The 15,721-nt window shown below is 42.5% G+C and overlaps 1 protein-coding gene across 2 annotated transcripts in view; it reads left to right on the forward strand.

Annotated features, from left to right (window-relative positions):
- Positions 1-535: 535 nt before the first annotated feature.
- The window catches only part of LOC106573268 (zinc finger protein 536), a 46,096-nt gene continuing 30,910 nt past the window's right edge, over positions 536-15,721 (forward strand). For both annotated transcript variants that reach the window (XM_082962582.1, XM_082962583.1), the window contains exon 1: positions 536-759. The gene's annotated coding sequence lies outside the window, so the exon portion shown is untranslated. The remainder of the gene's footprint in view (positions 760-15,721) is intronic.

Genomic DNA, 15,721 nt, shown 5'->3' on the forward strand with positions numbered 1-15,721 from the left:
ATTATGTTTTACAAAGGGTCAGAGTGGCTAAAATCCTCATTATAAATATTTTGAGAAGACGATCGGAGGTCACAGGGCTACTTTTTCGATGTTGACACAGTCCATGGGTTTAAGGAGCAAGGCTCAATCAAACATTTTACACACACACACACACACAGAGAGAGAGAGAGATCTGGAAAGATTAAGATGATAAGGAGGTGGGCTATAGCATAGTCGTACCAAACCTCATAAGAGGATGCCGAAAATAAACTCTGCTAGGCCTACTAAATGTGACGTTTTTACGGTGCCAAAATTCACAACAATTAATGTGCATGGTGACTAGGTCTAATTTAAAATAACCCACTCAAATGTGACGTTTTTACAGAGCAAAAAATTACTGAATGTTATGTGCATCATGATGACTAATTTAAGTGAAACGGGTAGTTGATAATCTTGGAGTGTAAATAACCTATGCATAATTTACGCAGTGCTTGTCAACTACCAGATGGGGGAGTCCACGCCATCTCGAAGTGGTCATATCCCCTCCTTCTCACAGACATTAAACTATAAGCTCATATGCTTCCATACTTCATTTCGAAAGCATGCATGTTTAATAGTTGAAGGATGTTGACGGAGGTCTGATTTTATTATTACCCTTTAGCGCAGGATCACGGAAAAGTCAGATACACAGGCCATCACTTGTCACTGACTGAACTCAAGCTGTCACTTCGAGTCCAATACGTGCTGGAGTCTTTTACATGCGCTCATCTAAATGCTCAGGTAAGGATTTTTGTTGTTGTTGCAATAATCAGTCAAACGTATTTATCATCTCCAGCAACTCTAACTTTCAGTTTATTCGAATGCCGTTTTCTCAGAATGACATGGTTTCTCAGAATAGATTTGTGTGCGTGCATGCATGAGCGCCTTATGGTGAGGTTGGCTGCCCCTGGTAATGCCAAAGTCAGTAGGCTATTAAGTGAAGGGAACTTGGGAAATATAGCCAAAGTAAGTATAGGTGGGGTAATCAGTCATATAGTGTAGGATAGTGTATGTATTTCAATGCTTGAATTGACCCCAAATTCAGTCATAAGTCATGTCGAATGGACAGCATTGTGTATGATGGTGGAATAGCAGGTCTTATGTACTGTGCTTTCAGAAATTATTCACACCCCTGTTTTTTGCACATTTTGTTGAGTTACAGCCTGAATTTAAAATGTATTAAATTTAGATTTTGTGTCGCTGATCTACACACAACACCCCATAATATCAATGTTTTTTATAGATTTCTTTTTTAATTAATAAAAAATTAAAAGCTGAAATGTTTTGAGTGAATAAGTATTCAACCCCTTTCTTATGGCAAGCTTCAGGAGGAAAAATGTGCTTAACAAATTACATAAGTTGCATGGACTCATTCTGTGTTCAATAATAGTGTTTAACATGCTTTTTGAATTACTACCCCATCTCTGTACCCCACACATACAATTATCTGTAAGGTCCCTCAATTGAGTACTGAATTTCAAGCACAGATCCAACCACAAAGACCAGGGAGGTTTTTCAATGCATTGCAAAGAAGGGCAACGATCATGCATGGTGAAATTATTAATTAGGCTTTGGATGGTTTATCAATACACCCAGTTACTGCAAAGATACAGGTGTCCTTCCTAACTCAAGTGCCGTAGAGGAAGGAAACTGCTCAGTGATCTCACCATGAGGCCAATGGGGATTTTAAAACCGTTACAGAGTTTAATGGTTGTGATATGAGAAAACTGAGAATGGATCAACAACATTGCAATTACTCCACAAAACTAACCTAAATGACAAAGTGAAAAGAAGGAAGCCTGTACAGAATACAAATATTCCAAAACGTGCAACTTGTTTTCAACAAGGCACTTAATTAATACTGCAAAAGAAGTGTAAAAAATGTTTACTTTTTGTCCTGAATACAAAGCGTTATGTTTGGGGCAAATCCAACACATCACTGGGTACCACTCTTCATATTTTCAAGCATGGTGGTGGCTGCATCATGTTATGGGTATGCTAGTCATCAGCAAGGATGAGGGAGTTTTTTAGGATAAAAATAAATGGAATACAGCTAAGCACAGGCAAAATCCTAGAGGAAAACCTGGTTGTCTTCTTTCCAACAGACACTGAGAGACAAATTCACCCTTCAGCAAGACAATAACCTAAAACACAATGCCAAATATACACTGGAGTTGCTTACCAATATGACATTGAATGTTCCTGAGTGGCCTAGTTACAGTTTTGACCGAAATCGTCTGGAAATCTATGGCAAGACTTGAAAATGGCTTTTAGCAATGATCAACAACCAACTTGACAGAGCTCGAGTAATTTTTTAAAAGAATACTGGGTAAATATTGTACAATCGAGGTGTGCAAAGTTCTTAGAGACTTACACCAAAAGACTCACAGCTGTAATCACCACTTTCAATGCAACATACCTAAACAAAGTGAACTATGCAAGACTTAGTATACATAACTAACGATGCAAGAGATTTTCTTGTAGGCAAATTGCATCGGAGTAGGATTCTGTTGCATTGACAGGCATGACAGGCACTCAGCCTGTACTCTACAGACCGGTGCGGCATAACCAATCAGAGCTGCAGTATCCTTACATGAAAAAAGACCATTGCCATATATGAGTCTGTGCCCTTCAATTTGAACTAGACTGTATTTACAGCATGAGTGGTCGTGAGTAGATGTGCTTGTTTTGAGATCAAAGCGAGTACTGCATGTAGCCACCTGTGCACATTTGTTCATATCCTTTGCTTGTTAGTGAGTTATTAACCCAGTTATAGCTAATTTCTAGTCAGCAAAGGGGGTGTGGTTACTTCCCATAAGAGCACAAAACATGTACATTTCTAGACATCTTTGAAAACCCAGTCAGGTAAAGAGCTTTTTTTCTGTCTTAAAGGGGCAGTGTTGTATTTTGAGACGGTCTTGATTAAGCGAAGTAGCCAATAGGCAGAGGGTAGCACAATTTGTCTGATTCTCTGTAGTAATGGTGTGGGAATAATAATGATCTTTAATTTGTAAAGTAGTTTCTTGCATCAAACAACACATTTTCAGTCTCCTTGTCTGATGGACAAGTGGATAAACAGGTTAATGTCAAGCCCTGCATATTTTTTTCCAAAAGTCTCACAGAATGTAGGCCTACGTTGAACACCACACTTTAGCTGCTACTGTAGGCTGAATGACAAAACAGCTATTTCCATGTTAAAATATTTTGGGATGCATTTTCTGCGTTGTTTTTGAGGGTAGGCACTCTGATAGGCCTACATCATTATCAAATAGCCACAGCAGCCTACTTGACCACTGTTATAACTAACTTAGAAGTTGCACAGAATTTTCACAAGGTTCAAGTTTGCGCTCAGCAGACCTGACATTTGCTCAGTGCCGACATTTCTTTTTAGGGATCATTGGCTGGGAATACTTTTTGAAGGCATCGTATGTCAAAATATACTGTGTGTGGCTGATCGTTGATTCCTAATTAGACTCTAGGTTAATGCGTCTTTTCTTTCTCTCTTTTCAATGAGAATGACAATGTGTTGTGGTATAATGACAGTCCACTGTGATCTTCTCATCATAGATAATCTGTTGTGGTATAATGACAGTCCACTGTGATCTTCTCATCCTAGATAATCTGTTGTGGTATAATGACAGTCCACTGTGATCTTCTCATCCGAGATAATCTGTTGTGGTATAATGACAGTCCACTGTGATCTTCTCATCCTAGATAATCTGTTGTGGTATAATGACAGTCCACTGTGATCTTCTCATCCTAGATAATCTGTTGTGGTATAATGACAGTCCACTGTGATCTTCTCATCCTAGATAATCTGTTGTGGTATAATGACAGTCCACTGTGATCTTCTCATCCTAGATAATCTGTTGTGGTGTAATGACAGTCCACTGTGATCTTCTCATCCGAGATAATCTGTTGTGGTATAATGACAGTCCACTGTGATCTTCTCATCCTAGATAATCTGTTGTGGTGTAATGACAGTCCACTGTGATCTTCTCATCCTAGATAATCTGTTGTGGTATAATGACAGTCCACTGTGATCTTCTCATCCTAGATAATATGTTGCAGTAAACACTCATTTTAATGCGACACATATCAAGTCATCCACTGTGGTAATTGGGTTGAGGTCTGTTGGATGTACAGATGTTTTATTATTGTCAGACTTCTCCTTATGTATAATAATGTGTGTAATGTGAATGGTGATACACAGAGGATGTGAGTGGGTGCAGTGAATACTTTGATAGTAGAGAATCTCTAGTCTAATATCTATCACTGTCACCTAGATAGAGAGGTGTTGTTGAAATACCCCTTAGCCCTTACCTACACTCCCCCCTCTCATCTGCAAATGCTTGCCTTTGAAGCAATGATGCCCCATCTGTCATATGTGAGCTAAGAGTCCATAATGCTCTGTTCCTCTCCAGTACAGAGTTCTCCTCTCACAGGCTCCAAGGGGACAGGAGGAGGAGCAGGTGGGTTGCAGCCAGTACGATCAATCAGCATTAAATATTCAGCCTTGGAATTTACACATAATTTAACCGCAACCCTCTTTATTAGAAAAGCAAAAATGGGAGCTAGTTGATAAATGTGTTTGTTGTTGATGAGAGAATAAGCAAGCTGTGAAATGCAAGGCATGTCTTGATTTGAAAATGTCTCAGAATATTACCTGTTTATTATGATGAAATTGTAGCCTGGGTACCAGAGTTTGGCATGGCAATTCCATGAGAAGTTGGCAAGAAAGCAGAACAGACTGACACCCTAGCTAATGGAATTGTGCTTATATTAGAATAGCCTTTTCTATCATAATGCAAAATACAAGAGGGAAGTTTATTTTTATTTTTTTTTACAAAATATGACAATGTGAGTAAAGCAAGAAGGAAAAAATCAGAGTGAGGTTGACTGAAGTTGAAATCAACGTCAAGTCAGGTGCTAGCATCTTATCCTCTTTACTATGTTGCAAGTGATGTTAGAGTGCAGTACATGGCAAAGATATGCTTAGAAACTTTCTCCCTTGATGGAATCAATTGTTTAAACACAAAGCACATGATTTGAATATCTGTAATCCAAGCTCAGATGAACAAGCCAAATGCATTTGTTGGCACTCTCTTGCCACCACATGTCAGATTTTCTCACAAAAGGTCAAAGCTGTTTGCCGTTCGGCTTAAAAAACTACGATAAAAGTGTGAAGTCAAAGTTTTTTGAGGTGTTCGTCTGGACGCTCTGGTCCTCGGCAGTACACTGGTCAATCTGGTATCCAGTGAGAGAAGGATAAATGAGTTCAAAAACCTTCTCAACCCGCCAAACTGTTACTTTTATCTTAACACAGTGAAGTTTCATTTTAATACCTGGCTTATGATTAACAACACTCTTTCAGCATATTGCCTGAAGAAATTTCCAAAGCTCCATGGCCTTAAGTCTGTGAACTATGAGGCAATGGAATGAAAAGCACAGCTCCCTCATACAAGAACACTAAACAGTGAATAATTAATAACCTTGCTCCCAATTCCAGGAAAACAATAGTGTTGTATAGGAAAAAGTGCACTCATTTAACAGAAAAAATTATCCTGCCAGCTTGAACAAATTGTGGAATGTATGAGATTCCTTTGTTGTTGCGTTTGTTGTTCTCCTTTTCTCTTTACGAGCAGCCATAGCTTTACATTTCACAAATGAAACTGTTGATGTGTGTGTGTGTGTGTGTGTGTGTGTGTGTGTGTGTGTGCGTGCCTGCGTGCACGTGTGTGTCTGCACTTCTTAGATTAATTATAAATCCATTGAATAACCCACTTTTACCTGATGGCTGCAAGGAGGGACGTTGAGTGGAGAAGTGGAGCAAATATGCAGAAAGCTATTTGGACAGGCGTCCTCTTGGCTGTCAGCTTCGATTAAGAGGCGAGGTGTCATCTCTGTAACACAGCTGAGTGCAGATGGCAGTGAGGAAAAGATGGCTCACTGATTTAAACAATGATTAATGAACAGAGATGGAAAACAAATTGCATTGGACTATTGGAAGCAGGGAATTGTTTTTATGGAAATGTTAATTGTGTCTGCCAGGCCGTTACTGGGCGAGGGGGAGGAGTGGCTGGGTGAGGGCAGCAACAGATCCACGGGGATCTGATATGAAGTCTACTACCATCCCTGCACTGATTATCAGTGTTCCTCACTCAGTATGCACTGTCAATACCACAACACTGGCTACAATACTTCCAACTAGGTATTGTGAAAACCAAATAAGGTATTATATGATGAATCCCATGAAGAATAAGTAAGGGTTAATAATAATGGCAGTATAAATGACATCACTGTGACAAAACATCATCTTGACGTTGTTAGTATAAGCTTTCCTTATGTACTGCTTATGAATGGTTTATTTATGGGTTATGGATGTGTTATGAAGTCTTTATGTAGCTAGGTATTCAACTGATGTGCTACTGAGTACTGTCTTTACAGTACTGCTCCACTCAGCATTAGCTCTAATAATAAGTGGTTATAAAGGATGACAGAAAGTGCTCTGTTCTATTTGTAATTATTGCAGGCGGTGCAGCTGCAGTACTTAGGGAGATGATGATAATTATTTTGCCAATTTTTTGTGTGGGTGATTATTTAAGAGCATCATCCACTCATCAGAGTAATCAGGGTAGAGTGATTAGTGAAAATCCAACAGCTGCCTCATTAAACTATTGGCTTTATTGGCGACACATAGTGACAGATCTAGCTGCCTCATAGGACCGGGGGAGAAAAACTTCACCTTATGACCTCAAAGGTGACAGGTAGTTTAGACTGGAGATTAGGTGTGACCAAAGATGCACACAAAAAAAATCCTCTGCATAAAATGAGCCTCACTATTATTCAATGTACTAAGGTTGACCAAAGTCTAAGGGTCATTGTCACAGTAAACTGAAGGCATAGAAAAGTTGATGAAATATGGAAATTACATTTATGTGAAATGTGCTGGTTACATCTACTCTACTTAACCACAGTGCAATGCGTTTATACTCCACAGTGAATGTGGAGCTTCATAGCTAAATGTGCCAACCAAAATCCCTAAAACATCATCAAATGATGTCCTTGGGAAATCAGTGATCGCAAATATTTACCTGCCCATGTTTTCAGATTTTATTGTGATCTTTCTAATGCAGAAATGATCATAATAAAATGAAATGGGAACTTGTAGTATTGCGTACATGTAGTAATGTAATGCAGCAGGAGGGTACATGTAGTAATGTAATGCAGCAGGAGGGTACATGTAGTAATGTAATGCAGCAGGAGGGTACATGTAATAATGTAATGCAGCAGGAGGGTACATGTAGTAATGTAATGCAGCAGGAGGGTACATGTAGTAATGTAATGCAGCAGGAGGGTACATGTAGTAAGGTTTGCTACAATAAAGGCTAATTCTCTGAGCCCAGATGTTCCCTGAGCACAAGCAGCACAACACAAGAGATCCTACTGGGTTGATGAGCTCAATCAGTGAAATGATGAAAAGATGATTTGGTCCCTGTAATTACAGTATGTAAACTACTTAGCCAGGATTGCAAAGGAAGTCATTTTTCTAATTAAGACTGCTACCCATTGTCTAATGGTTGATGTTTTTTTTCTAGGAAAGAGAGAGCAAGAGAGAGAGAGAGAGCAAGACAGAGTGAGACCTTATGATGGGTCTGTGTGCTGTACTGTTTGGAAAGAAAGAGCATCATCGAACAAACAGAGCAAGATGGCTGCCAAATGAAGGTTCTATTGAATTACCAGCACACTTAATGTGCCGTGGATTAGCTTCTTTGTTTGTCAGTTTTCTGTCGATGCCATAGTCTTAATGAGATAAGTGGCATTACCATAGGCCTGCTGTGATTTTGTGATGACTCGGTTAATTACTTTTGCTCTAGTGCTTCTGAGTGTCGCTGTGTAAACTGGAAATGAAGAGTTTCATTCCAAAATGCTATATATCCATTTTTCAGAAATGTTGGTAAATTAGCTTTCATCGTTTAAAGAAATTAGTAAAGAGATTGGTGGGGTTTTTCACTGTCTAAGCATGGCATGGGGTTCAATGACAGACGTGTATTTGTTTAAAATGTATCACTTGATGGTTTCATTTCAGAAAAAAAAATAATCATGTTTATTTTTGCAAAATGCTATATATCCGCCTCACTCTCAGAGAAATGCACTACATGACCAAAAGTATGTGGACTCGTCGAACAACTCATTCTGAAATCATGGAGTCCACCCCTTTGCTGCTATAACAGCCTCCACTCTTATGGGAGCATTAGTGAGGTCAGGCACTGATTTTGGGCGATTAGACCTGGCTTGCAGTCGGCGTTCCAATTAATTCGAAAGGTGTTCAATAAGGCTGAGGTCAGGGCTCTGTACAGGCCAGTCAAGTTCTTCCACACAGACCCCGACAAACCATTTCTGTATGGACCTCATTTTGTGTACGGGGGCACTGTCATGCTGAAACAGGAAAGGGCCTTCCCCAAACTGTTGCCACAAAATTGGAAGCACAGAATCATCTAGAATGTCATTGTATGCTGTAGCGTTAAGATTTCCCCCCACTGGAACAAAGGGAACTACGCCAAACCATGAAAAACAGCCGCAAACCATTATTCCTCCTCCACCAAACTTTACAGTTGCCACAATGCATTCGGGCAGGTAGTGTTCTCCTGGCATCCGTCAAACCCAGATTCATCTGTCGTACTACCAGATGAAGTGTGATTCATCACTCCAGAGAACGCATTTCCACTGCTCCAGAGTCCAATGGCAGCGAGCTTTACACTACTCCAGGTGACGCTTGGCATTGCGCATGGTGATCTTAGGCTTGGGTGCGGCTGCTTGGCCATGGAAACCCATTTCATGAAGCTCCCGATGAACAATTATTGTGCTGACGTTGCTTCCAGAGGCAGTTTGGAACTCGGTAGTGAGTGTTACAACCAAGGACAGCCGATTTATACGCACTCTGCACTTCAGCACTCGGCGGTCCTGTTCTGTGAACTTGTGTGGCCTACCACTTCACGGCTGAGCCATTGTTGCTCCTAGACGTTTCCACTTCACAATAATAGCACTTACAGTTGACCGGGGCAGCTCTAGCAGGGCAGAAATTTGACAAACTGACTTATTGGAATGGTGGCATCCTATGACGGTGCCATGTTGAAAGTCACTGAGCTCTTCAGTTGCCATTCTACTGCCAGTGTTTGTCTATGGAGATTGCATGGCTGTGTGCTCGATTTTATACACCTGTCAGCAACATGTGTTGCTGAAATAGCCGATTTCACTAATTTGAATACATGGTGTGTTACGCTCGTCGATGGAAGGATCGGACCAAGGTGCAGCGTGGTAGGCGTACATTTTACATTTATTAAATGAACACCGAAAACAAAACAAATACAAACGAAAACATAACGTTCAGTAGGGCATACAGCACAGTATCAAAAACAAGATCCCACAAACTAAGGTGGGAAAAAAGGCTGCCCAAGTATGATCCCCAATCAGAGACAACGATAGACAGCTGCCTCTGATTGGGAACCATACCCGGCAAACAAAGAAATAGAAAAACTAGAATGCCCACCCAAGTCACACCCTGACCTAAGGTGCGGACTCCGGCCGCAAAACCTGACTCTATAGGGGATGGTCCAGGTGGGCATATAGCTTCGGTGGCGGCTCCGGTGCGGGACGTAGACCCCGCTCCGCTCGCGAATCCGCCATCTTTGGTGGTGACTCTGGTGCGGGGATCGTTGCCGGAAGCTCCGGACCGTGGGTCGTCGCCGGAGACTCCGGACCGTAGATCGCCGCAGAAGGCTCCGGACTGGGAACCCCCGCTGGAGGCTCCGGACTGGGAACCGTCGCTGGAGGCTCTGGACCGCAGACCGTCGCTGGAGGCTCTGGACCGCAGACCGTCGCTGGAGGCCCAGGACCGCAGACCGTCGCAGGAGGCTCCGGGCCATGGATCGTCACAGGAGGCTCCGGGCCATGGATCGTCACAGGAGGCTCCGGGCCATGGATCGTCACTGGAGGCTCCGGGCCATGGATCTTCGCTGCAGGCTTCGGGCCGTGGATCATCACTGGAGGCTTGGTGCGTGGAGCCGGCACATGGCTTACCAGGCTGGGGAGACGCACTGGAGACTGGGTGCGTGGAGCCGGCAGAGGGCTTACCAGGCTGGGGAGACGCACTGGAGACCGGGTACGTGGAGCAGGCACAGGTCGTACCGGGCTGGGGAGACGCACTGGAGACCGGATGCGCGGAGCTGGCACAGGATATACTGGGCCATGGAGGCGCACTGGAAGTCTGGAGCGTAGAGCTGGCACAACCCGTCCTGGCTGGATGCTCACTTTAGCCCGGAAAGTGCGGGGCGCTGGCACAGGACGCACTGGGCTGTGAAGGCGCACTGGCGACACAGTGCGTAGGGCCGACGCAGGATATCCTGGACCGTGGAGGCGCACTGGAGGTCTGGAGCATAGAGCTGGCACAACGCGTCCTGGACAGATGACCACCTTCGCACGGCAAGTGCGGGGGGCTGGCACAGGACGCACTGGGCTGTGGAGGCGCACTGGAGACACGGTGCGTAGAACTGGCACACATTGTACCAGAACGGTGACACACACCTCAGGGCGAGTGCGTGGAGGAGACACAGGACGTACCAGACTAGGGAGGCGCACTGGAGGCCAGATGCATGAAACTGGTGCATATGACACCGGACTGGTGTCACGCTCCTCAGCACGCCCGCTCTGCAGCGCTCTCAAAGCCAACACCTCTCTCCGGAATCTTTCGTCGAGTTCCTCACTTGACTCCCTGACTGGCTCTTGTTCACCCCTCGGCTCCGCCGACCACTCTGTGTGCCCCCCCCAATTTTTTTGGGGGGGGCTGTCTTTTGGGCTTGCGTCCTGGTTGCGAAACCCGGAGTCGTCATTGATCCTCCTTCGCTTCCATGGCAGGGTCTTGTCCCCTGCCATAACCTCCTCCCGTGTCCATGATGTCCTCCACTCCCTTTTCTCCCGGGCCCAGGATCCCTGCTCCTCCTGGCCACGCTGCTTGGTCCTTCGGTGGTGGGATCTTCTGCTACGCTCGTCGATTTTACATTTATTAAATGAACACCGAAAACAAAACAAATACAAACGAAAACGTAACGTTCAGTAGGGCATACAGCACAGTACCAAAAACAAGATCCCACAAACTAAGGTGGGAAAAAAGGCTGCCTAAGTATGATCCCCAATCAGAGACAACGATAGACAGCTGCCTCTGATTGGGAACCATACCCGGCAAACAAAGAAATAGAAAAACTAGAATGCCCACCCAAATCACACCCTGACCTAACCAAATCGAGAAATGAAAAGGCTCTCTAAGGTCAGGGCGTGACATGGTGTTTATATAGTCTAAGTAGTCCTGCTAGGTTTTACACCTACAAAAGTAACAAATAACAATTTTCTTTATAAATAACTGTGCAAATGATACATTTGTGATATCAATATTTAATGTTTGGAAAAAATTATTCAATACAGTAATATGAGATCTGTACGTAAAACATTTACATTCGAAATGTTAGTCATTTAGAATATGTTCTTATCCAGAGTGACTTACAGTAAGTGCATTCATCTTTAGATAGCTAGGTGAGACAACCACATATCACAGTCACATATACAGGATAAGAACATACATAGCGTTTTGCAAAAAAACTATTTTCATACACATCTAAAATCTATTAATTAAAAATGGGAGAACAGTTATATTTTACACACACATAAGCAATCATTTCTGATGAAAAGGCACACGTGAACAATTGGTGGATATAGTATTTAGGAAATATAGTCTTCAAATATACATTTCCTTCTTGGGGAAAGGGGATATGTATTCAACTGAAATGTGTCTTCCACATTTAACCCAACCCCTCTGAATCAGAGTGGTGGTGGGGCTGCCATAATCGACATCCATGTCTTCAGCGAACAGTGGGTTAACTGCCTTATTCAGGGGCAGAACAACAGATTTTTACATTGTCAGCTCAGGGATTCATTCCAGCAACCTTTCGGTTACTGGCCCAACCTTCTTAAACACTAGGCTACCTGCCGCCACTATTGGGTCTTATTGTGCTCTGTAGTATGTATCACAACAGATGACAAATCACTGCCAAGGAAGACATAATTATAGTAAACCAGAACGTTTAAAGTAAAACATAAGGTACACTGACTCAGGGCCGTGCACAGATCTTTCAGGGAGCAGGAACTCAAAATGAAAAAAGGGCACCCAGCGGCATGTTGGTGAACATAAAGGATTTGGCCGTGTTCTGGAGTTATGCTATTCTGAGCTGTGTTAGAGATGGTTGGATAGGGCTGTTGCCCTGCAGAGTCTAACCATCTGAAGAGTCTAACCATCTGAAGAGGACTACCCCATGCAGATACACACTGATCCACTGCTCAGGTGAAAGACATCCCCTCCCTGTCTGTCTCAGTGTTAACACTTCCTGTAATTTGAGCCAGAGCTTTGTTTTTGTCCAGAATGAACAGTTGGTCTGTGCGAACAAGGGCAACTGTTTACACGTTAGTGATTTAATATCACTGTGTGTTTGTCACTGTGTGTGTGTGTGTGTGTGTTTCCTGATGGTGCTGTTTACACATGCCTTATGTGTGCATACACTGAGTAAAAGCCATGTTAAACAGGCCTTTGTGAGCGTACTGTATGTGTACCTCAAATTACACAGTGTGAAGACAGATCACCATGATCCTTGTCTCATTGTCTTGCATTGTTGTGAATGAAGGCATTTCCCTTTGCCTCCTTTGTTTGACATATCGTTTACTAGAATAGGCTGTTTCATTTGGATATTTCCCAAAAGACTGGTAAAGATACTGCATGCACAACAAGCGTATATGAGTCTTCTCTATTACTCACGTGCTCTTTCTGTCCACTGTATTGGTGCAGTAATGAATGGGACTGGTTAGGCCATTCTGTCTCAGTCAGGGTTTTTGGGGGCCTACAGTGAAGCTCCTATAGGGTTTCATTAATCCCCCTGTCAGAAGAGCTGTGAGTATCTTCTGTCTAGGGCTAGGCCATGGTGGTCAGCTGCATTATCAGTAGGCCTATCCTCTGCTTTAGTAAAGGGTCTTTATCAACAGTGTGACAATCCACAGGCTGGGTGGGGTGGATATGCACAATGGATAAGCAGGGTGCCTACATGTACTTAGATTTTTCAAATGTCGATTTTTATACATGAGCTACATTTTTTGCAACGAGTAATTCTTATGAGTCCTTTGTATCTCCATAGAAGTTTTAAATCAGACATTTATGTGAAAAGTTTGACAACATGTCATCTTTCATGGTCATGATGACACAAGGCAAAGCCAAAGAGTCTGGGCTATTCAGTCCAAGTGGGCCAACTATTGTGACTGCTGTTTATGTTCTTCTTCGTTCATGTAAAAGAAAGTGTAGGTCACAACATTACTGTGGTACTATGTTGTTATAGGACTTGGCTTAGGTTGCTGTTTGTTGTTAATTGAAAGCAATTGCAGGCTCAGCCAACATGGTCTTTTTTTTCCACAGTTGAAAAGGTGCAACATTGCATCATAAACCATCCCCTACTTGAAATTAGAACATGTTAGAATCAGAATTTTGATTTCAATTGGTTTTACATCTGTCCAATGTCTGTTGAGAATCTGTCCAATGCTCTAGAACAGTGGTTCCCAAACTTTTTATAGTCCCGTACCCCTTCAAACATTCAACCTCTAGCTGCATACCCCCTCTAGCACCAGGGTCAGCGCACTCTCAAATGTTGTTTTTTGCCATTGTTGTAAGCTTGCCACACACACACACTATACGATACATTTATTAAATATAAGAATGAGTGTGAGTTTTTGTCACAACCCGGCTCGTGGAAAGTGACAAAGAGCTCTTATAGGACCAGGGCACAAATAATAATATAATAATAATCAGTACCTTTTCTTTTTATTTAACCATCTTACATATAAAACCTTATTTGTTCATCGAAAATTGTGAATAACTCACAACATGTTAATGAGGAGGGTGTGCTTGAAAGGATGCACATAACTCTGCAATGTTGGGTTGTATTGGAGAGAGTCTCAGTCTTAAATCATTTTCCACACACAGTCTGTGCCTGTATTTAGTTTTCATGCTAGTGAGGGCCGAGAATCCACTCTCACATAGGTACGTGGTTGCAAAGGGCATCAGTGTCTTTAACAGCATGATTTGCCAAGGCAGGATACTCTGAGCGCAGCCCAATCCAGAAATCTGGCAGTGGCTTCTGATTAAATTAAATTTTCACAGAACTGCATGTTGCAATTTTGATGAGGCTCTCTTGTTCAGATATCAGTAAGATGACTGCAGGGCATGAAAGGGATAACGAATCCAGTTGTTTGTGTCATCTGTTTCGGGAAAGTACCTGCGTAATGGCGCACCCAACTCACTCAGGTGCTTCGCTATATCACATTTGACATTGTCCGTAAGATTGAGTTCATTTGCACACAAAAAAATCATACAATGATGGAAAGACCTGTGTGTTGTCCTTGTTAATGCAGACAGAGAAGAGCTCCAACTTCTTAATCATAGCCTCAATTTTGTTCCACACATTGAATATAGTTGTGGAGAGTCCCTGTAATCCTAGATTCAGATCATTCAGGCGAGAAAAAACATCACCCAGATTGGCCAGTCGTGTGAGAAACTCGTCATCATGCAAGCGGTCAGACAAGTGAAAATTATGGTCAGTAAAGAACTTTAAGCCCGTCTTTCAATAAAAAAAACAGTGTCAACACTTTGCCCCTTGATATCCAGCGCACTGCTGTATGTTGTAAAAGCGTTACATGGTCACTGCCCATGTCATTGCATAGTGCAGAAAATACACGTGAGTTCACTGTAGTGACTAAAACGTCTTTCAAGCTGTCAGGCATTCCTTTGGCAGCAAGAGCCTCTCGGTGGATGCTGCAGTGTACCCAAGTGGCGTCGGGAGCAATTGATTGCACACGTGTTACCACTCCACTATGTCTCCCTGTCATGGCTTTTGCGCCATCAGTACAGATACCAACATGAGCAGCAGCTATGTTTTGCTACATACGGACGCTAGTGGAGAGTAACGGTTAATGTGATTGGATGTAAATTATTTGACTAGGCTACCTGTATTTGACATTGTGTTGTTATTTCGCTGAACACTAGATGGTTTAATTTTATTTTTGGCAGTGAAACGAGGCTACTCAGGCGGAAAAAAGAACTCACCCAAATGTATAGCCCTGTTGGAAAATATAAATGGACTGTTTGAAAATGTAAAGAAAAAAAAAAAGTTTATATATTTTTTTAATGTGAATCACATTTTAATTAGGGGTACCCCCGACGGCATTGCACGTACCCCGTACTCCAGTTTGGGAATACCTGCTCTAGAACTGTCATTGGTCTATATTAGCAGTTAGTCAATTAGCATACCTAACAAGGGATATAAAAAATGCATAGCATTAGCATATATACTGAACAAAACTATCAATGCGACATGCAACAATTTAAAAGATTTGACTGAGTTACAGTTAGGAACTAATCTATGGATAACACATGAATGGGAATACAGATATGCATCAGTTGGCCACAGATACCTTAAAAAAAAGTAGAGGCATGGATCAGAAAACCAGTCAGTATCTGGTGTGACCATCATTTGCATCATGCAGCGCGTCACATCTACTTCGCATAGAGCTGATCAGGCTGTTGATTGTTGGCTGTGGAATGTTGTCCCACTCCTTT

The sequence above is a fragment of the Salmo salar genome, chromosome 16, assembly GCF_965601325.2.
Source record: "Salmo salar chromosome 16, fSalSal1, whole genome shotgun sequence".
In the NCBI taxonomy this organism is placed as follows: Eukaryota; Metazoa; Chordata; class Actinopteri; order Salmoniformes; family Salmonidae; genus Salmo; species Salmo salar.